The sequence below is a fragment of the Eptesicus fuscus genome, chromosome 11 (genome assembly GCF_027574615.1).
Source record: "Eptesicus fuscus isolate TK198812 chromosome 11, DD_ASM_mEF_20220401, whole genome shotgun sequence".
Classification (NCBI taxonomy): Eukaryota; Metazoa; Chordata; class Mammalia; order Chiroptera; family Vespertilionidae; genus Eptesicus; species Eptesicus fuscus.
Genome location: NC_072483.1, coordinates 72,405,468 through 72,428,883, shown reverse-complemented (window position 1 = coordinate 72,428,883; position 23,416 = coordinate 72,405,468). Strand labels below are relative to the sequence as shown.

The 23,416-nt window shown below is 45.3% G+C and overlaps 1 long non-coding RNA gene across 2 annotated transcripts; it reads left to right on the top strand.

Annotated features, from left to right (window-relative positions):
* The first annotated feature begins 13,525 nt into the window (after positions 1–13,525).
* Positions 13,526–23,079, top strand: LOC129150756 (uncharacterized). 2 transcript variants are annotated; one of them, XR_008557500.1, is made up of 4 exons: positions 13,526–13,565; positions 15,127–15,202; positions 20,551–20,655; positions 22,741–23,079. It is a non-coding gene; the product is annotated as an uncharacterized LOC129150756 (long non-coding RNA). The 2 variants fall into 2 exon arrangements; XR_008557501.1 differs by lacking the exon at positions 22,741–23,079 and adding an exon at positions 20,949–21,202.
* The last annotated feature ends 337 nt before the right edge of the window (positions 23,080–23,416 follow it).

Below are 23,416 nucleotides of genomic sequence, written 5' to 3'. Positions count from 1 at the left end.
AACAAGTAAATACGTAAACAAGTTCATTTCAGACAATGCTCATTTCAAAACATTGCAATGCTATGTGCGATGAAGAAAATAAAGCGGGGTGCTGGATGTAGAGTAATTTGGGGGAGTGGGGCTCCTTTAGATAAAGCCATTGATTGGTCCAGGAAGGCCTCTGGGGTTGTGATACTCTTGCTGGGGGCACCATGAGAAGGACAGCCATGCACAGATTGAGGGTAAGGGCTTTCCAGGCAGAAGCCATGTGAATGCAAAAGCTCTGATGAGGAATAGCAAAGAGGCCAGTGTGATTGAAGTGAAGAAATCAAGGGATAGATTAGCAGGAGAGGAGCAGGGTGCAGGGGAAGGGTCATATCATGTGTCCTAGGTCAAGATAAGGAGTTGGGATTTTATTTAAGAGGAATGGAAACCTTCACAGGGTCTTAAGCAGGCACAGGCAAGTGTCATGGTCTAATTCCCACCTGGATTACTGCATGGGGGAACTGGCTGAAGGAGGACAAGCTGACAGCTGGGGATCCAGTTAGGAGACTTATAGCTGTCTTCCAACCCAGAGATGGGGCCCAGACTGGATGGAGTGGAGGCAGGGGATGTTGACAAGGGGCTGGATCAAGAGCCCTTGATGCCAGAGCTCTAGCAGTCCGGCTTGTATCTGAACCTTCTGCCACAAGCCAGGACGAGTGGCTGTGCCCAGCAGCACCCGTCAGCAGAGACAGGAGGCACTCTGAGAGGAGTAATCCTGGGCAAGACCCAGCTCAACCCAGCCCAGTGCCCCAGGGAGCAGGTGGGGTTAGGAGGTGCGGCTGGGAGAAGGGTGGCGGGGGAGGGCCAAGGAGACTCACTGTCTGGATTCTGGTCTCTCTGAGTCCAGGCAGGGGAGGTGGGGTATATAAGGCTGGGGTGGGGAAGGGAGGCATCCTTCCTGGATCTCTTGTGCCCCCAGATCCCCAACTCAGGGTGTCCTTAGGTCAGCAAGCACATCCCCATCCCCATGTCCCCATGAAAACACTGCTGAGCTGGTTCAGTGTCACACTCTCCTTGGCTCTCAGATCTGATGTTTTCTGGAACAGATCCTCAAAGAGGAGGCAGGAGTGGAGAGGAAGGTGGGATCAGGATCTTAGGGAAAGAATACTTCACCTCTTCATCCAGGCCTCCTGCTGCTCACAGTTAGGGATCCTGCTGTCTGCCTCAGTTCACCCCAGAATGCCACCCTTCATGATCAACTAGACAAGGACAGAGTCTTATTCCTCTCCCCAATTGCCAGCCTACAAAAATCCCCCATATTTCCCTAGCCCTGTCCCATGTCTCCCTACCCCTAGGGAAGGGTAAGAAGGAAAGGGTGAACCCTTGTAGGCCCACCAGCTGGGAGATTTGACCTCACTAGCTTGTCTTCAGCTCCTTCCCCTCCAATGCCTGCATCCCAGCAGCTCCCAGACATGCTAAGGCAGCATGGCCTTCCTTTCACATGCTCAGCTCTTCTGCCTCTATGGAATACAGAGTTTCTCTCACCATCCCCCAAAAGACAGCTCCACAGGCAGGCAGGCAGGCAGGCAGGTAAGAGTCCCCAGGGAGGAGGGGTAAGCAGGAGCAGCCAGACACACCTGCCTCATTCCTTTCCTCTTGTTCACCCAGGAGAGCTGTGGGGGCTGGGTTCCCTGCCATACCATCCTGAGGAGGAGGAGGGAAGTGGGGGGGGGGGGGTAATGGTGGCACGTGGGGAATGGAGGAATAGGGGGTGGGCACTTCCTCCCCCAGCAGTGTCCACTACAGCATAAGCTTTGGCCCCATCCTCCTCTGCCTTCCATGCTTAAGGAAGACAGAGCTGGGGGAGGAGAGACTGAAAATGGGCGATACAGGATCAGGGTTGGAATTTGGAGGCAGGAGGTGTAACTCTGGAGAGCATGCTGCGTCTAGGAGGAAGGGTGGGCGGTGAGGTGTGGCAGGGGGCTGGACACCAGACCAGTTGAGTCATGGTGATCTGACATATGCTAGTCTGACATGTAAAGGAAGACAGGAAAAGTTGCGGAAGGAACAAATAGGGTGTTGCCCACCCCCAACCTCTCTCTGGGCCAGAAGCTGACTAGAGTCCTGAGACCAAAGCTGGATCCCATCATTGAACAGGCAAGGGTGTGTGGGATTTGGTGAGGGCCCGAAGGGAGATGTGGAGATGATGAAATGGGGCCCAAGAGGCATTGGGCTTATGTATACTGGCTGAAGGGCGAGGCAGGAATCAATGTACTGATTGCAAATAGGGGAAATGGGATGAAATAAAGTGGGACAGTGGAGGTAGATGGAAGAACTTTCCAACAGCTCAGAGAGGACCATGGCTGAGATTTGCAAATGAGAACAGAAGGTGGACCAGAGAACATTCGGAGGAGAAGGGGACCATCTCCGCCCTCAACACCTTTCACCTTGATGGACACTGAGTCACCTTGCAGAAGGAAAACATAGTTTGGTCTAATGGAACCTGGAAGGTCCCAACGGGAGGAAGGGGAGGAACTGACAGAGAATGAGGGTGGTGGACAGATCAGCAGGCAGTGGTGGGTTCAAGGTCAGGGAGAAGCAGCCAGATTAGTGTGGGGATCAGAACCCAGTCATCCTGCTTTACAGTCTCCCAAGGTCCTACGGTTGGAAAGAAGAGGAGAGAGGCAAAGGTAGACTTTGGTAGCTGTAGGAGGGCCCTGGTGGGTGAGAAGCAAGGTCAGGGGCATCCTCACCCAACCCCTCCTTCCCCCGAATTAAGGTGCCCCCAGCTAGCCCCTGGCAGGGGGCCTTCCACATTGGAGTTTGGCCAGGCCCTAGTCGCGGTCCCCCTCCTCCCCTCCCACTCCCACTTCTTATGTGGTTGCCGGCAGCTGCCTGCGGTCGCCCCAACCCCTGCGCTCAAGGCGCGGGGACTTTCCAACAGGGGAAAAAATGACTTAATGAGAGTGGGAGCCGGGGGCGGGAGGGACAGGTCCCTGTAATCACCGCTCCGCTGTTGGGCCTGCGCGCCTCCGGGCCCTACCCCAGCTTCCTGCTGCCAGCGCCCCCCTCGGGCTCTGCTGCGAGAGGAGGACGGGCTGGGGACAAGGGGGATTCCTTTTTAGGTTCCAGGCTCTCTGGGGCTCTCCAGCTGCTTTTGCTCCCTAGGCTTGCAGTGCGTCGAAGCTGTAACACCCCATGATCCCTCTCTGGACTTTGTCCTGGAAGTTGGGGGAGGGTAGCCTCCTGCAGGAACCAGGGTCCTCTGCTGGTGAATTAGAGGGGCGAGGGATCGGGAGCCGAGCAGAGCCCTTTGCCACTTCGCGGTTGCGCACTTCGAAACGCCCCCGGTTGCTGTGGCAACCAGGGCAGTCGAGGTGTGTCCGCAGGGCTGGGAGGCGCCCCCCGCCTCTTCTCGCCGCCCTTCGGGCCAGGCCGGGCTGTTGCGGTGCGCGGGGGTGGGGGTGTGCCGTTACCATGGCAAGGGTGCGCTAGTAGGGCACATTCTTCCCCAGGGTGGGAGCGCCTTAGGGATACGAGAAGGGGGGGGAGGTGACGGGGGTGGCAGAAAGAGGAGGGGGGGGGGGTCAGGACGAGGGCGGAGACTCGGACAAGACTAACCAGGACTTCTGGGGTTGGGGTGGGGAGTTTGGAATCTCCCCCTTCCCCCCACCCTCCAGCTCTCGGGGACGTTCCCCTCCTCCTCTTGCATTCTCGCTGGGGTGTAAGCCCCCAACTCCCAGTTTCCGGGGAAGGGATCCCCGACTACCGACCCGAAAGCCCTGCAATTAAGCCCCTCGGCTGCCCTCCGGTCCTCTGCTAGGTAGGCCTACACCGCCAATTACAACAGCGCGCAGCAGCTGATTACTCCCGAGTCCGGGAAGCGGCCGGGGGTGGGGACAGCAGGCAGGTCAAAAGGGCGGTTCCCTGGGCTTGTCCCCTGCCCAGGGTCCTTAATTGGAGCTTAGGGGTGAAGCCTTCTTAGGCCAACTTCTCTGCTCCAGACAATGTGCAGAGGATGGCTCTACTAACTGTTCCGTCCTGCTGTGCCTCAGTTTCTCTCCTGGAAAGCACACGCACCCAGGACAGAAAGAGCGCCAGGAGGGTGTGTGTGTGTGTGTGTGTGTTGTGTTGTTGTTGTTGTTGTTGTTGTTGGAGCGTCTGAAGTCGAGGGCTGGGTATTCAAGAAGCTCAAAGCCCTCAAGGCCGGTTCTCTTTCCCGCTGCAGACGGTCGCGTGGATCTCTCCTGGCCCGGGGACCACCCCGTGGACCCGGCTCTGTCTTGCTGAGCCAACCCCAGGTCCCCTGCCAGTCCATACCGCACTTCTGTGGGAATCAGAAAACGGCGCCCCCTCTGGGCGGGTGGCTACCCACTTCTGTTACACAAGTGAAGGCAATCTGGGAGCCTGCAGAGCACAGACAGTGGCGAACTCTGCCACTCCCCTTATCCCCTGCCATCCCTTCTTCGCTCTCACCCCGCCTGCGGGTCTGCAACGGCTGGGGTAGAGCTCAGTTCTCCCGCGGTCCTGCAGTACACATCTGGCGGGCAGCTGGGACCCGCCCACTGAGAACTACTGCGGACCCAGCGCCCTCTGTTGGTGAGGAACGGCGGCGCACTAGCTTTTGAGCCTGGACCGCCCGCTGTCGCAGCCGGCCTGGGGTGGGTTTGGGGTTCCACCATTCCGCGCCTCTAGCTCTCGGGTACCACCCATCCTCCGCCGCCCACCGTTCCCAAATCGACTCTTTTAGGCCCTATGCATTCCGCCGGTCGTACCCTCGCTGACCTTTCCCCCCTTTTCTGCGTGTTTAAAATCTTGTCCGGTGACTTAACCATTCCCCAGACTTCCATCTTTTCTAGTCCTTTTTGGCTTCGAGGGCTCGTGCTGCGGCGGGATCTCTTGGAGCCCACGATAAAAGTCTGCAAATAGGAACATGATTACATAAATCACCGCCTATCTGCTCAATGGAATTCCTCACAGCGTCCTTAAAAATGAGGTGAGGTATATTTAGTGACTGAGACGATATTTGCTCTATTTGGGGTGTGGGTGCAAGATATAAAATAGCACAGGGCAGGATCCCTCCTTTATTGCAACACAAAATTGTAGATGTGTTTTGCATTTAAAAACACAGTCTAAAATAGGCAGCAAAATGCTAACAGAAATTATTTTTGGATGATGGGGTTATAGGTGGTTTAAAATTTGTCTCCTTTTTATCTACATTATTCATTTGTCCATAATGAACATATATTACTTGGGTACAATAGTAATTCCACATCCAGGATATTTTTGCCCAAAGTGTGAGCATCGAATTATATCATTATAATATACCAAATTTAAGAAAGACCATTTTTAAAACTAGGTGTTAGAGAGACCTGACCTCCTAGCTAGAGCTAATATGATTATGTCACTGGGATTTTCTTCTTAAAATCATACTGATTGCAATGAAAGCAGGTTTCCAACCTTTGAATCTCAGGGCTCAGAAAAACCCAAGAAATTATTAGAAGGGTCCTCAAATTCATATATCCACCAGTATTGTTGTGAATGGAATAGCTGATTTATTTTCCATTGTACTGCAGATGTATAAAGATGCTGCCATAATTACCAATATAAAAAAATAAGTTTTAATACCTTTCCCCAATCTTGATCCTCTTTGATGTCTTTGCAACACTACACATTATTAACTGTCCTCTGCTTTGACATATTCAACCTTTTAGTGCACATATTTGATGTTAAATGCCTGGCTCTCCTCTCATTCTCTACTGCCTCAAGAGTTCCATTCACTCTTTCTTTGTCTTTTTTCTTTTGTTGTAACAGAAAGTTACATTAGTACAAAGAAATTTCCCCTCCCTGAAACCACTTGATGGTAGGTTGCCTACATGATACCCCATCACCCCTAATACTATAGTGTATGTTTCTTACAAATAACAACATTTTCTTACATAACCTAATACAATGCTCACAATCAGGAACTTAACATCGATACATTAATACCATCTAAACCCCAGACCTTATTGGACTTTCATTAGTTGGCCTATGATGATAGGATCCAGTCCCGAGTTATTCACTGCTTCAGTCTGAGGCAATTTCTTTTTTTTTTTTTAAATATTTTATTGTTTTTTTACAGAGAGGAAGAGAGAGAGATAAAGAGTTAGAAACATTGACGAGAGAGAAACATCTATCACCTGCCTCCTGCACATCCCCCCACCCCCCGGGGATGTGCCCGCAACCAAGGCACATGCCCTTGACCGGAATCAAACCTGGGACCTTTCAGTCCGCAGGCCGACGCTCTATCCACTGAGCCAAACCGGTTTCGGCGTCTGAGGCAATTTCTAAGGCTTCTTTTGCTTTTATGATTAGGACAGTTTAGAAGACTACAGACCTAGTGCAAGAAGAATGTTCCTCAATTGTGGTTTATCTGTTGTTTCCTCATGATTAGATTTGGGCTATGTATCTTTGGCAGCGATATTACAGATGTGAGTATTTTACTCATTGCTTCATTATTTATGTTCATGCTCAAAATTCCCCAGAACTGGCCAGCTGCCAAGCTGGCTCCTGTCACCATAATTCTTTGAGTACTTCCTTACTTTCTGGCACAAGATGTTCCGGGCTCATCTTATACTTTCTCTGCTCCAGCCCTGCAAGCAGCCATTTTTCCAAGGGACCTTTGTTTCTTTTAATGGAGAATAGTCAGTAGAAGTCAAGATCTGGTTGCTAAGGGTGTTCATTGTCTTTCAGTGGACAGTGCTAGGAAATAAAAGTATGATTGATCACACATTTATATCTATTTATCATCTATCAATTTTTCTATGTAGAAAATCATGAGTTCACATACCTTCAATTCCAATCCAGTACCACAGGATTTATTCTAATTTTCTCCCTATTTGTGTAGCTTCCTTCTCCCTTCTTGTTGGATTAATCCCTTTGTAACTAACCTATTCCACACCACTGTTGCTACCTCCTTCAACTCCCTTGCAGATGTCATCTTCTCCCATCTTGGCCTTGATAACCTATGTCAGTCAATATTTCCTCTGCTCCCACATAGATGCTTTACTTTGCTTGGTCCACATCATGGCTTTTGAGCTAAATTATTTTAAAAGGCAGGTAGGCCCTAACCGGTGTGGCTCAGTGGATAGAGCGTCGGCCTGCAGACTGAAGGGTCCCGGGTTCGATTCTGGTCAAGGGCGTGTACTTTGGTTGCGGGCACATCCCCAGTAGGGGGTGTGCAGGAGGCAGCTGATGGTTGTTTCTCTCTCATCGATGTTTCTAACTCTCTCCCTCTTTCTTCCTCTCTGTAAAAAAATCAATAAAATATTTTTTAAAAAATAAAAAGGCAGGTAGGAAGGAAGGTTAGAAACAATTTTACTCTCTCTTTGAAACTTTAGATATAATTCTCATCCTCTCTATTCAGTAAATGGCAACTGCTCTTTCAGCTATTCTTTAAAAATATATATATATATATTATTGATTTTTTACAGAGAGGAAGGGAGAGGGATAGAGAGCCAGAAACATCAATGAGAGAGAAACATCCATCAGCTGCCTCCTGCACACCCCCCACTGGGGACGTGCCCACAACCAAGGTACATGCCCTTGAGCGGAATCAAACCTGGGACCTTTCAGTCTGCAGGCCGATGCTCTATCCACTGAGCCAAACCGGTTAGGGCTCTCTTAGCTATTCTTGTTGAAAACTTTGGAGGTGCTGGACTCCTTTATATTTCTGACATCTCGTATCCAAACCATCAGCAGATCCTGGTCCATACCTCCATCATTACCATCCTGGTCCATACCTCCTTTGTTTTGAATGACAGCAGTTATCTCCTAGTAGGTCTCTGCTTCTGCCCTTTCCCCGCCCCCCCCCCCGCCCCCATCGTCATCTATTCTACACACAGCAGCCAGAGTGATCCTTTTAAAGTGTTAGCCATATAGTATGCCTCCTCTGCTCAAAACTCTAAAGCCTTCCTTTCTCACTCAGAACAAGAGCCAAATTACTTACAATGCCTTACAAGGCCTTACAAGATCTGGCTCCCATGACCACATTCACCTTGCCTCCTCCTACTCTCACCCTCATCCATTTTGCTTCAACATTTTGGCCTCCTGGTCAAATTTGGTCTTTGAACAAACCAAATTATCCTGCCTCAGGGCCTTTGCATTCATTATTCTCTCTGCTTGAAATAGGTTTCTCTCAGATAGCCACATGGATGTTGCCTCTCTTCATTCAGGACTTCACTGAAATATCTTCTTACAAGAGAGGCCTTCCTGATCATCCTGTGTAAAATAGCAAACCACCTCCTATCCTTACCTTGCTTTATTTTTCTTCATAGTACACATCACATCTTTGATATATTTGTGTATTTGTTTACCATCTGCCTACACACTTTTTAACCTTTTGCACTCGGATGTCAAGTGTGACTCGACACGGTTAGCATCAGTAGCAGCTCGTATGTCGAGCCACACTCGACACGTAGTTTCACAGGGGGGGGGGGGGGGGGGGAGGGGATTTTTGTCTATTTTTCCAGTATCTTTTCTTGTTTTCATTAGCATGGAAGGACAAGTAAAATGTAAATGCCATCTCAACTGATGCCAAAAAAGAAAAAATGAAAAACCGATAACACATGTGAAATTTATTAGGAAACTAGTACATGATCTTGTTGGAGAATTCAGAGATGGTACACTAACTTCCAGGGGTAGATTATTATCCACTAACTTAGAGCAACGTTTAGATGGAAAGCTCCATATAATCACACCTCACCCTAACAAAAAACACAAAGATTGTGTTGTTTGTTCTAACAGAAAAGTCAAAGGAGGAAGAAGAGAGACGATTTATATTTGCGAAACATGTGAATGTAAACCAGGTCTTCATGTGGGTGAATGTTTAAAAAAATATCACACCATGAAAAATTAGAGAGATTAAAATTACTCTTTGAATGTATCAATAATTTGAAATATAAAAAAATCCAAATAAATAAGTTTGTATGAAAAGAAACTCCAGTTTTTTATTCTACTGCCGCGCTTTGTAAAATCTGGGGTATTTAAAAAATTAAATCCCGAGTAGAATAAAAGAATCGAGAAAAAAGCAAGTGAGTGCAAAGGGTTAATGGCAAATCCATGAAAGCTGAGATTCTCTCTCTTTCTTTATTTTTTTGCTTTATTTCTATAGCAAGAAGGGTACTGCCTACATAAGTAAGTACTCAATAAATATAAGTGAATGAGTGAATGAATGTCTTTGGGAATGACTACCAATCTGTCCTTAGGACCAGCCTTTCTTCCTATGGTCTTTATTTTTATTTTAAAATATATTTTTATTGATTTCAGAGAGGAAGGGAGAGGGAGAGAGAAAGATGGAAACATCAATGATGAGAGAGAATCATTGATCGGTGGCCTCCTGCACGCCCCCTACTGGGGATCGACCCCACATCCGGGCATGTGCCCTTGACTGGAATCGAACCCCAGACCATTCAGTCCACAGGCCGACGCTCTAGCCACTGAGTCAAACCAACTAGGGCCCTATGATTTTTCTTAAAGTTCTGGCTGCCAGCTAGACATGCGTTGCTGTGTGTCTGTGGCTCCACAAACTAAAGCTTTATTAAAGCAGCCTCATTATTTCATGTATGTATTTGTTAATTTAAGGACTGAAACTTTGTTATGTTACTGCTTCTTCTCACTGCCTAGAACAGTGGCTAGCATAGAGCAGACATTTAATATTTGTTGAATAAATGAATGGTTTCCTTCTCCAAACTAGTTCTCCCTGACTTGCTTGTTTCTCTTTGTAAAACCATCATTTTCCTAGTTACTAAGGCTAAAAACTAATGCCAACTTGGACTTTCCCTTCTCTTCTTTCTATATTCAATCAGTAGCCAAAACCTGCCCATTTTCCTATTTCATCAGCACTGTCAATATTGTAGTTCATCACACAGCTCAAATGTCACAACAGCCTCCTAACTGACTTCTGCCATTCCTCTTTTTTTCCTCTTTAATTCACCTCTATCAGATTTTTCTATTTTTCTCTCCCATAAAGTGCTCTGATAATGTTATTTCCTCTGGCTGAAGCATTCAGTGGGCTCTTTGTACCAATCAGGGTTCTTAATTACAAACAACATAAATGGACTCTGCTTCACTGAAGTAGAAGAGGAATTTACTGGAATGATATCAGACAATTGCAGAAGTGACATGTACCCTCAAGAATCAGGATCAGGAAATAGGCAGGAACCAAGAGAAGCTAAGCAGCCAGAACCTCAGCAAGGTCTTGCCCCAGGAGCAGCCTGATAAGGGGGCTGCTGCCCTGGGCTCTGGGGGCTCTCTCTCACACAACCATCACCAACCTGAGATCTGGCTGTTGCTGCCTCTAGGATGAATTATAAACAATTCTCTGTTTCCCTGGGTCACTTACTGAAGATTCATAGTCCTGAGTGAGATCATTGATTTGGCACATTTTTGAAGTCACAGTTCTGTGACCTTCCTGTCAGGGGTCAAGGGAGCAAGTATCTGACTTCCCATTAAAGATTTCCATTAAGGAGGATCCTCCAACACAGGAAGGAGACTTAGATGCTGGGCAGCTGATGACCCCAGTATGTACCCACATACAGGTTCCTGGGCATGTCATTGAAGCCCTTCACCATCTGCCACAAATGATCACTTCCAGATTTTTCCCTTGCACACCATGCTGCACTAAAACAGGACTATATGCAGTTCCCTCAGTTGATCCTTCCTGCCTCAGCCTCTTGTAGCAGCTTATCTCCAAAAATCATTGAACCAAATTTTCTGGTATTCATACCCATGTATCATCCATTCTCCTTGAATCTGTCTGGGCCTGTGATTTATTTTCACTTTTGCCATGGAAGTGATGCAGCATGACTTCCAAAGAGAGGTCATAAGAAGTCTTGCAGCCCTAGCCGGGTTGGCTCAGTGGATAGAGTGTCGGCATGTGGACCAAAGGGTCCTGGGTTTGATTCCGGTCAAGGGCAAATACTTTGGTTGCAGGCTCCTCCCCAGGCCGGCTCTGGTTTGGGTGTGTGCAGGAGGCAACCAATCGATGTGCTTCTCTCACATCGATGTTTCTCTCTGGCTTTCCCTCTCTCTTCCACTTGCTCTAAAAGATGAATGGGGGCAGGGAGGGGGGAAAGGAGAAGTCGTCCTGCAGCTTCTGCCTCAGCCTCTTAGAATGTTTACTTTGGGGGAAGGCAGACACCATGAATGAGGTCTGTCTACTCTGAGACCACCTAAGCATGAGGTGGTCTCATACTATCAGGAGACCTAAGCAAGTCACATGGAAAGATTGTGTGGAGAGAGAAATGCCTTGCCAGTCCCCATCTGTTCCAGCCAATTCAGATGAGGTGCCAAACATGTGATTTTAAAAGTCATCATGGACATTCAGCCCAGTTGGCTTTCAGATGACTCCAGCTCCATATGATCCCAAGTGAGAACTGCCAAGCTGAGTATACTCAACCCATAGGAGTGTGAGAGATAATAATAAATTATTATTTTAAGTGACTAAATTTTGGAGTGGTTTGTTACACAGAAAACCGATACAGCCCCTTTGTGGTACATGTTTTGCTCTCTCTGAAATGTCTCCCACCCCAGTCCTATCCTACCCACATATCCATTCATGTCTGCACTTGTCAAGATCCCTCTGCTTAGTGTGGCACAGGGCAGAGGAAAGAGAAAGCTTTGGGGTCAGGCTGTGGGATGGAAAAGGTTGAATCATACTTTAGTCTCTCACTATCCTTGTGACGTTGGGTAACATAATTTCTCTGGAATTCAGTTTCTGCATTTCCCATATGGAAATAAAACACTTATCTCCTGGCGTGGTTTTGAGGAGTAGATATGTAAAATATATATGCATCTGGTCCATTTCAGTCTCTTTAAGACATACCCAGCCTTCTAGACTGGCAGTAAATGGCACTCCAAGGTCTAATTCTTAACACTTATGAACTATCTGTTTTTGGACAAAGCCCTTAAACATCTGAGCCTTACCCTCCTCATAGGTAGCATGAGTTTGATGATATCTGTGTAATGGGGCTTCTTAACTGGGCTATGGACTGGGCTGTCTCATGATTGTAGGCAACAATGCCCCCACCAGGCAGAATGCCCAGAACCCTTAAACCTGCATGGCACCAGGAATTCTTTGGAAGAGGATGAAAACCATGCTCACAATTGGGGTTCAGGCATGAACAGACAAGTCTAGTGGGCCAGGGGACTGTGGTCGATGCCAAACTGCAGGGAGGAACAGTGGAGGCCCTAAGGGTCCATCACTCTGAGCGAGAAAGAGTTTTTCATGAAAGAGGAAGGGGTACACAAAACAGAGCAGAGGGAGGAGTGTTATCTGGAATGATGTGAGGATGAGTATGACCATCCTGTGGCTCAGCATCAACGATACCTTACTCTACCAGGGTCGGATTTCATTTCTCCCTCCATTCATTCACTCACTCATTCATTTATGGTTTATAACAGCAGCTCCTACACATTGAACACTGTACAACATGCAAGGGGATAAAAAGATTAGCAGTAGCTTCCATTTATTTGGGTGTTTATTTTGGAGTAGGCACTGAACAAACACCCAACACTCACAATGATCCCATGAAGTATTATTGTTCCCATCTGTCAGTTGAAGGGTCTCAGAAAAGTTAAGGAAGTTGCTCAAGGTCACACAACATAGAAAGTGTCTGGATTTTCATTCCAACCTTATTGTGTGTGAATCCAAAGCTTGGTACACGTTTCACTAAGAATCTAGGATGTGGCGGGATATGCTAACAAACTGCTCTACCACAGCAATGAGGCCTCAGAGCTGGAGTCAAGGCTGTCCAGGTTTGAAGGTTGGTTGCATCCTTTCTGTGGTCCTCCTCAGGCTCCTTCACTTTTTTTTTTTTTTTTAATATATTTTATTGATTTTTTACAGAGAGGAAGAGAGAGGGATAGAGAGTTAGAAACATCGATGAGAGAGAAACATCGATCAGCTGCCTCTTGCACACCCCCTACTGGGGATGTGCCCGCAACCAAGGTACATGCCCTTGACCGGAATCGAACCTGGGACCCTTGAGTCCGCAGGCTGACGCTCTATCCACTGAGCCAAACCGGTTTCGGCGGCTCCTTCACTTTTGAGCCTCAGTTCCCCCTTCCGTGTAATAAGAGTCTAAAAACACACCTTTCTCTCAGGGTTACTGTGGGGATTAGATTCGATGGACGGGTGTAGAGCCGGGTGTCTGGCACCCTGTAAGCGCCTAGAACAGGCAGCCATTCGTATTTGAGTCCTTGATCACCCAAACGCGGCAGAACTCCACCCGGGCCGGGGTCAGGCGGAACATGGGGTGGAAGGCGGTTCCCTGCCCTTCGGTTTCTGATCTGAACCTTTAGGACCCGATGGGCCTGCATAGCCCCGTCCATGCTGCTAGGAAACAGGTTGGGCTAAGAGCTCCCTCCCCTTCGCCAGCGGGAGCGATCAGACCCAGCACCTCTGCGGGTGCGGCTGTCCCGGTCGGCTTGGGAAGGCGAGAAGACGTGATGTCGCGAGACCTGGCGGGACCAATGAGCTTCCAGGCCGGAAGTGAGGGGTGGGAGTGAGGGAGCGCGCCCCTTTTGAAACCGGAGACGTGGGTCTGCAGGGGAGAAGGGTAGGCTGGAGTTTTTGTTACCTTCAGGGAATAGAGGGGAGGCCGCAGGAGGGAGAAGTTGGCTCAGCGGAGACGTCAGGTTGCGCTGGCGGCGGCCACAACTTAATTCACTGGGCAGCTACCATGGGCCGGCCACCTTCTGTGAACCAGATTGGAGAGGTTATCTTTGCTTCCCCAGCGCACAGCCAGGTCCGCGGCGCCTTCCTCCAAACATGAGTAACATTCCCCACGTTGGTGGAGCCTGTGAATGAGTCTTGTGGTCGCAGAGGTGGTTTGCCCGACGCTAATGAAACTTCACCTTCAGGGCCCTCTCTTGTCCGGCCCCCTCTATGGCATGAAAGAGGCCCTACGATCATCTTTTTTTTTTTTTTTTTTTTATAAAATTAGCCAAACTAAATTATTTTAGCTTTTGTCTTTCCCTTGAGACTTCCCTATCTGGGGGCATTGAAGTGGCTGCTTTTAGGCATTTTGGAGTAGCGGGTATTCTTAATTTAAGTGGGATCTATCTATCTATTTACCAACCTACCTATCTATCTAAGGTTCGTGCATACCTAAGTTATTGCCAGCCTTTCCGGCGAAGGAGTGGCTTCTAGGAATACTCCAGGGCTGAATTACAAGCATGGTGACCTGAAGGTGCCAGAGGTCAAGCAGCAGAAGAATGAGAGATGTAAAATATCACTGCACAAGAAATGTGAAATTCCTAGAAATCTTACAGCTCACAAAGAAAAGAAGCGTGATATGTCTAAATCTTGATTTTTGACCAAATTGACAATCAGCCTAAAATAATGAATTAGGAAGCTGTAAGAAGCTTTTCTAAACTAGCAATAATAAAGAACAAATCTTGATCAACCACAAGAGAGAACAGACTGATTTATCTTCCTGTTCTCTCCACAGAAAGCATTACAAAATTGTTGCCTTTGAGGCCATTAAAGAATATGAAGCCAAAAGTAGTGAGGGAAAGAATGTATAGGCCAAGAAGTTAATTTAACAAGTATATTATTTTTTGTGTGATTTTGGGGGGTATTTGTTAACTTAAAAAATTGTAGCTTGATGTAATTTCTCATTATAAATACATGTTCACATTTGTACCTAATTTTGTATTTATAATTATATATTTTTCTTAAAAGGGTCCCATGAAATGATATAAACTTCAGGCCCCACAAAATCTAGATCTTTTTACATGGTTGTCCATTCCTCCTAACCACTCTGATCAGGGCAGGACATGTGTTTATTCCCTTAATTTTTGAGATGAGGTGATGGAAGCCCAGAGGTGTTAAGTTACTTTCCCAAGGTTTTGCTACTGTGATTGGTAGAACTAGAATTAGAACCTAGCCCTTTTGATTCTCACTTCAGGTCACTCCAGGGGCAGGTGCCCTATTCCAAAACTTTTCACCTTTTAGTGAGTAGGGCTTGTGTGTGTATCTGTTTGGTCTGCCTCCAGGGTCTGGATTGTAAATAGTCCAGATGAGAGGCCCAGTAAAGCTAAAAAGAAACAAATTGTGTTTCTGAACTGCCCCTAAATCTCAGATGATGGCAGCTTTCTCTATGTCCTCCCTGCTAGTGATGAAAGAAGGACAGCACCTGGTGGGAGAGAATGGCAGAAGAACTGCAGCCATGGGTCCTCCCTCTGTGTCAGGGTAAGTGTGGAATCCTTGAATAGAAACAGAATCATCTGGTGAACTGGCTATATGTGAATATGCATGCAAACATGTCTTTTGTTATTTTTCAAGCCAAGTATATTTTTGGTCGGTTTCCCTGGAGACTTGAGAATATGGAGAGGCCTTACCAAGTGTAGTTTAATTTTGCCAGCTCCGCTTCCTTTCCAATTCCCAAAATTAGTCATCCCATCTCTCCATCTAGACTGATTTTGTCCAAGGTCACTAAACTTTGTTGTTAAATCCAACTTTTCAGTCCTTATCTTAACTGACTCTTCCCTGCTATAGGTATTCTTTTAAAATGTAAATCTCATCCATCTTCATTTTGAATCCCTCAGTAGCTCCACATTGCTTTTACAATTAAGATCCAAATCTGAGCTGCCTGATCAGATCCAGTCCTCTCCAGGTCATCTCAGTCACATACACTGATCTTCCATTTCTCTAATGAGCCATATTCTCTTCCTTCATCCATTGCATATAAATATATATGAAATATATGTGTGTGTGTGTATATATACTATTTTATTTATACTAATGTATATATGCTTATATTTTGGCACCAGTATGTGTGTATGTATGTATATATACATATATACTATTTTATTTGTACCTACATATATGTATACTATTTTACTTATAACTATTATTTTCCAGGCATTGTTTTGGTGCTGGGATACAACAGCAAACAAAGCAGGCAAAAATTGCTGCCATTCTGGGATTCACCTTCTGGTGATTGTTTTTTTTGCTGGAATGCTCTTCCCCTTCCCTCTTTTTATTTTTTTTCATGTTAAGGAGTTTATTTATTCATATATATATACATTGAGTGGCCAGATTATTATGATCTCTGAATACATAATAATCTGGCCACTTAGTGTATATCCTATATAATAAAAGGCTAATATGCAAATTGTCCCCTTGACCAGGAGTTCGATCAGCAGGCAGGCCAGCCAACCGCCCATGCACGAATTCATGCACTGGGCCTTATATATATACTGAGTGGCCAGATTATTATGCATTCAGAGATCATAATAATCTGGCCACTCTGTGTGTGTGTATACATATATACATATATACATATATATACACACACACACATATATATTAACAGCTTTATTGATATACAATTCATGTACCATAAAATTTATCCATTTAAAGTGTACAATTCAATTTAGTATATGCAGAGTTGTGCAACCATTGCAGCAATTTTAGAACATTTTCATCACCCCAGAAAGAAATAATTTTAGAACATCTTTGTCACCACAGAAATTTTATATTCATTAGTAGTCACCCTCCTTCCCCCTTGCAAATCTCCCCAGTCCTGGGTAACCAATCTACTTTCCATCTCTATAAATTGGAAAATTCTGGACATTTCTTATAAATGGAACCATACATTATGCGATCTTTTGTGACTGGCTTCTCTCACTTAGCATAACATTTTCAAGGTTCCTCCATGCTATCATGCTGAGACATGTATCAGTACTTTACTTCTTTTTTTTTAAATTGAGATATAATTGGCATATAACATTGTATAAGTTTAAGTACTTTATTTCTTTTTATTGTGAAATAATAATATTCCATGGTATTCTATGTCACATTTTGTTTATCTATATGTAAATTGCAGGACATTTGGGTTATTTCCACCTTTTGACTACTGTAAATAATGCTGCTATGAATATTTGTGTATCATTTTTGTATGAACAAATGTTTTTCTTTTCTTGGTTATATAGCTAGGAGTAGAATTGCTAGATCATATGGTAGATCCATGTTTAACATTTTGAGAAACTGCCCGACTTTACGTTCCCACCAGCACTGTATGAAGGTCCCAATTTCTTCACATCCTTGCTGTTATGGGTGGAGTTGTGTCCCTCCAAAATTCATGTTGAAGTCCTAATCCAAAGTGCCTCATAATGTTAACTTATTTGGAATTAAGGTCATTGCAGATGGAATTAGTTAAGATGAAGTCATATTGGAGTAGGTCGGGCCCTTAATTTAATATGACTGGTGTCCTTTATAAAAAGGGGAAATCTAGACACAGAGACCCACACTCAGGAGAATACCATGTGAAGATTGGAGTTATGCTGCCACAAGCCGAGGAACTACCAAAAGCTGGGAGAGAGGCCTGGAACAGATTCATATCCCAGCACCTATGGAGGGAGCATGGCCCTACTGACACTTTGATCTCAGACTTCTGGCCTCTTTTAAAAACAAGACAACAGACTCAAAATGGAGTCACTTATGCTAAGCTCCATGTCACCAGACGGAGACTTAATTAGTTTTGGCTCTCCCAGAAATGGAATCTTAAACCAGTCAATCAGGAATCACTGATCAGCACTAGTTAGTTAATCTGCCTGATAGACCCCTGCCATGCATCCCTATAGAAAAGTAGCCAACCCACTTTTTGCTTAGAATAACATTCTCATTCCTGCTTCCTTATGCCTCTAAAGGTGTTTCATTTTAATTATTTTAAATGTTTTTATTGATTTCAGAGAGGAAGGGAGAGGGAGAGAGAGACAGAAACATCAATGCTGACAGAGAATCATTTATCAGCTGCCTCCTGCATGCCCCACCTTGGGGATCAAGCCCACATCCGGGGCATGTGCCCTGACCAGATATCAAACCATGGCTTCCTAGTTCATAGGTCGACGCTCAACCACTAGGCCAAGCCAGCCAGGCAAGGTGTTTCATTTTATACAGCTCCTCAGAGCTCCTCGCTATCTGCTAGATTGAATACTGCCTAATTCAAATCAATGTTTGCTCAAATAAACTCTTTAAAAAAATTTAATATGTGCCCTGCTGGCATGGCTCAGTGGTTGAGCATCAGCCTATGAACCAGAAGGTCACAGGTTCGATTCCCAGTCAGGCCACATGCCCATGTTGTGGGCTTGATCCCCAGTGTGGGATTTGCAGGAAGCAGCTGATCAATGATTCTCTCTCATCATTGATGTTTCTATCCCTATCTCCCTCTCCCTTTCTGAAATCAATCCTATCTAATAAAAGAGTAATATGCAAATTGACCGTCACTCCAAGACACAAGATGGCCACCCCCATGTAGTCAAAGATGTCTGCCCCCATGTGGACACAAGATGGCCACCACAAGATGGCCAGCAGGGGAGGGCACTTGTGGGCAGTTAGGGGTGACCAGGCTGGCAGAGGAGGGCAGTTGGGGGAGACCAGGCCAACAAGGGTGGGCAGTTGGGGGGGGACCCAGGCCTGCAGGGGAGAGCAGTTGGGGGGGGACCAGGCCTGCAGGGGAGGGCAGTTGGGGGGGACCAGGCCTGCAGGGGAGGGCAGTTGGGGGGTACCAGGCCTGCAGGGGAAGGCAGTTGGGGGGGACCAGGCCTGCAGGGGAGGGCAGTTGGGGGAGACCAGGCCTGCAGGGGAGGGCAGTTAGGGGCGACCAGGCTGGCAAGGGAGGACAGTTAGGGGTGACCAGGCCATCAGGGGAGGGCAGTTGGGGGCTACCAGGCCTGAAGGGGAGGACAGTTAGGGGCAACCAGGCTGGCAGGGGAGGGTAGTTAGGGGTGACCAGGCCATCAGGGGAGGGCAGTTAGGGGCAATCGGGCCAGCCGGGGAGCAGTTAGGCATCAATCAGGCTGGCAGGGAGTGGTTAGGGGGTTTTCAGGCTGGCAGGCAGAAGCAGTTAGGGGCAATCAGGCAGGCAGGCAGGTGAGCGGTTGGGAGCCAGCAGTCTTGGATTGTGAGAGGGATGTCCAACCGCCCGTTTAGGCCCAATCTCAGTGGGATCGGGCCTAAACGGGCGGTCAGACATCCCTTAAGGGGTCCCAGATTGGAGATGGTGCAGGCTGGGCTGAGGGACCCCCCCCCCGTCCCCCCGTCCCCCATGCATGAATTTTGTGCACCAGGCCTCTAGTAAAAATATATTTAAAAATTTTTTTAATATGCCTCATTTTATCTGTTAACACATCCAAAACTGTGAGACAATTGTTATGGCAGCTTTAGCAAACTAATACACTCACAAACACTTGTTATTTTTCATTTTAAAAATATTATTATAACCATCATTTTGGGTATCAAGTGGTACCTCATTTTGGTTTTTTATTTGCATTTCCTTAATGTGAATGATTTTGAACCTACTTTCACATACTTATTAGCCATTTATGTATTTTATTTGGATAAGTGTCTATTCAAATCCTCTGTTCATTTTTTAGTTTGGTTAGTTGTATTTTTATTATTGAGTTTTAGGAGTTCTTAATATATTCTAAGTAGAAGTCCCTTATCAGATATATGCTTTGCAAATATTTTCTGTGCTCAGGTTGTCTTTTTTCACTTTCTTGATGGTGTCCTTTGAAGCACAAAAGTTTTTAATTTCGATGAAGTCCAATTTATCTGTGTTTTTCTATTGTTGCTTGTACTTTTGGTGTTTTATCTGGTGCCCTTCTGTCTTGATCTAGCTCAAATGTCACTTCCTCAGGGAAGTTAGCTTTCCTGTGATATGTGCTCGCACCAAAACCATCTTTATAATTACAAATTTATTTGATTGTCTTTCCCTGTAGACTATAAACTCCAGGAGAGTAGAGAGGAATTTGCTTTTTCTTTTCCCATTGTATCCCCAGCCTCCTGCATAGTACCTGCTATGTAGAAGGTGCTCTGAGTTGTCGCATGAATAAATGCAGTCTTGACTCCATGGACCATTCCCTACATGAAACACTGTTCATGTAGTCTTGATAACACCCACACTCATTCTGTTCCTCAGGCTGCTCTGCTGATTCCTCTTCCTTTACCATACTTCAGGCATACCCTCCTCTCTTTTCACCCTCCACACTCTTTGCCTTCACTCCTAAGCCTTTAATTACCATTGTAAAGCTAATGACTTTCAAGTCTATTTCCTACATAGATGGCTCTCCTAAGCTGCAGTCCTGCATGTCCAGCTGAAAAGAATGTGTATTTTAGTGTTGTTGAGAGGAGTGTTCTGTAAATGTCAGTAAGGTCAAGTTGATTAATAATGTTGCTCATCTTCACAGCAAACAGGCAAAAAAAAAAAAAATAAAAATCCCAGCTGCACTGTAGTTATTCCTTCTGATCAAAGATATCCATTCATTCAAAATTTATTTGTGAAATGGTTGTTGTCTCCTGGACACTGTTCTAGGCATTGAGGACATAGCAGAGAACAGAACAGATTCAAGGAGAAGGAGAGTCCAGAAACAGTAAAAAGAAATATTCAGAAGTGATTGTAGTTTTGAACCTCTGATCAACACCACCAGAAAAGGAAAAAGAGAAGCACTGTTATATTTTCCGCCGGGTACCATGATACTGTGCCCTTGCGTAATTTCATTTCAACAAGTCTTTATAGTGAACGCTTTATGTTCCAGGTGCCACATATGGAGACATTGGCCCAAAGATGGAGAAGATGAGGTTTCTATCCTTGAGAAGTACAGTATGGGAGACAGACAGATAAGTGGATAATTATTTTACAGGTGATTTGTGCTATGATGAAGCTGTGAATAACAATATCCTATAGAGCAGAGAAGAGTGACTAATTCTGACTGGGGGTGTCAGATAATGTTTGATGGAGGAGGAGACATTTCAAGTGGTTCTGAGGGAGGACTAGGAGATGGCCAGGTGGAGAAGGGTAGAAAAGACATCTAGTCATTTCGGGTAGAATGACCAAGTTACAGATGCTGTCTAAGTTCTGAAATATGGGCAAGAGGACAATGCACTAGAATCAAGCCTTAGAATATGGAATTCAAACAACCCACTCTGCCCACAGGAGGACTGAGAGAATCCACACTTGCTATAGTGACTGCAAAGCTGAGAACTCCAGATCAAGCCATGTGGTCTGAGAAGTCGTCCACACAACTAAAATTGTCCTGTCAGTATCATCCAGACAATTTTAAGGACTTTCATGACTTACTTGTCCATTCATTAAAGAAAAACAAGTATTTGTCCCCTGCACTCTGTGACATGCTAGGAATACAAGTGAGCAGAACTGAAATGGCCTTGCCTTTATTAACTTACAGTCTAGAGGAGGAGATGGCAGTTAGTTGAATAATTATCAAATAGGTGTACAATTATAACCCAGTTAAGTATTATAGAGGAAAGGTTCATAGTGGAAAAGAGTAGTTAAGGAAATACCTATTTTCGAATGGAATCAGGAAAGTCTGCCTGAGGAAATGACATTTGAGCTGACATCTAAAGAATGAGTGGGAGTTAACTCGATTTGTGGGGAAGAGCATTCTACAAAGGCCTTGGGGTGGAGGGTGGAGGAAGCATGGAACACTCAAGGAACTGGAAGAAGGAGAATGTAATTGGAGGGCAGAGACTGAGGGGTTTGTGCTGAGAAGTAAGGCTGGAGCCTGGCAAGTCAAAGCCAAGAGGCATGTAAAATATTTTTTGTGAAAGCAACGGAAAACACTTGTTGTGGGTCTTCTAGCCCCAGTTAAAATCTCCAAATGACTGAAGTCCTCTCTTTGTTACCTTCGTTGTGACTTCTTGGGAGACCCTGAACCAGAACCATCCAGCCAAGCTACTCCCAAACTCCTGATCTCAGAGGCTGTGAGATAATAAGTGTTTATCATTTTAAGCCACTAAGTTTTAGAGTCATTTTTTTTTTTTTAATGCAGCAATAGGTAACTAATGTAATGGGCATTAAGGTAGCTTCGAGTATGGGCCTATTTCAAATATCCCTGTTGTGTACATCCTAATGTGTGTCTTATGGTGAATATATGTGCATTTCTGTGGGGTATGAACCCAGAAGTGAAAAGGCTGGGCCATAGTATACACATATGTCCAGCATTAGTAGGTATTACAAAGTTTTTTGGTATTTTCCATAGTGCTTATATCAATTTACACTCTCATCAGCAATGTGTAAGAGTTCTTGTTACTTATAATCTTACCAACATTTGATATTTCTGTCTTTTTAATTTTAGCTATTTTGATGGTTTGTAGTGAAATCTCACTGTAATTTTAATTTATGTTTTTGTGGTATCTAATGAAGGTTAGCATCTTTTCAAAAGTTTAATGTCCATTTATTTTAAAAACTTGCCTATTTTACCTTTTGTAAAAATTGAGTTGTCTATCTTTTTTCTGATTGGTTTTTATAATTTTTATTCTTTTTATCATTCTTGCCTGGCCCCAGAACATCAATAAGTAAGTTTCAGATTAATATAGTATAGTTTTACTTATATAAAGTTAGAATATGAACAAATGTCTCTCAATAGAGGGACAGTTTCTTTCTATAGAAAGATAGAGAGATAGAATTCTGAGATAGCCTTCTTGGTCCCTCTTTCCCATGTTACTCCCATGATTATGTAATGTTATGTAGCAAAGGGGATTTTTGCAGATGTAATTGAAGTTACTAATCAGTTGACTTTAAAATGGGGAGGTTATCTGGGTGAGCCTAACTAATATGCTAACATGAACTCTTTAAAAGCAGGAAGTTTTCTCCAGTTAGTCACAGAAGTACATCCCCCCCCCCCCCCCCCGCCCCCCCCCCCCCCGCTTTTGTCTGCATCACCATAACCATACCCCTGGCTTCTGTAATCTCGCTCGCTTCTTGGCAGGTTGACAGTGAGAATCGGGAGGTCTGCTTGGAGGTCTGCTTGCGTCCATGCGGTACTCTCTGCCCCCAGTCTGGGGACTTACCCCTAGGCGCAGATAAAGAACCGAGTCCTCCTCCTTCTGTAGCCTAGGCAACAGGCCTTCAGCACGAACTGCAACTGGTGTGGAAAGCCCACGGAAATACCCGGAAGTTTAGCATGTAACCTAGAAAAAAGTCTAGAATGTGTATGTATGCCATATATATGGGAGACAAAGAACCTAGGGATGTATATAAGGCAAAACCCCACTACGTTTGGCGCTCAGCCTCTGGAGAGGACTCTGCTGGGCCAGCGCCGGTGCGAATAAACAGTCCTTTTCTGAACCTCCGAGTGTGTTTGGTTTGTTGCTTCCCAAAGACCTGATTTCTGCCATAACATAAGTTTGTGGTAATTGTTATGATAGCAATAAAACACACACATATTTGCTTAATCAGCATCTACATATTTGCTTAATCGGTTCTACATGAACAAATATATAGAAAAGATAAATACCAAGTTTAGAATATTGGTCATTCTGTTGGGGGGGCAGGTTGCTGATAGGAAGAGGAGACTATTACCGAGGAGATGATAAGAGGATTAAAGTGTGTAAGGCAGTATTATTTAAACTAGGTGGTGGATATACTATTTTATCTTTATACCT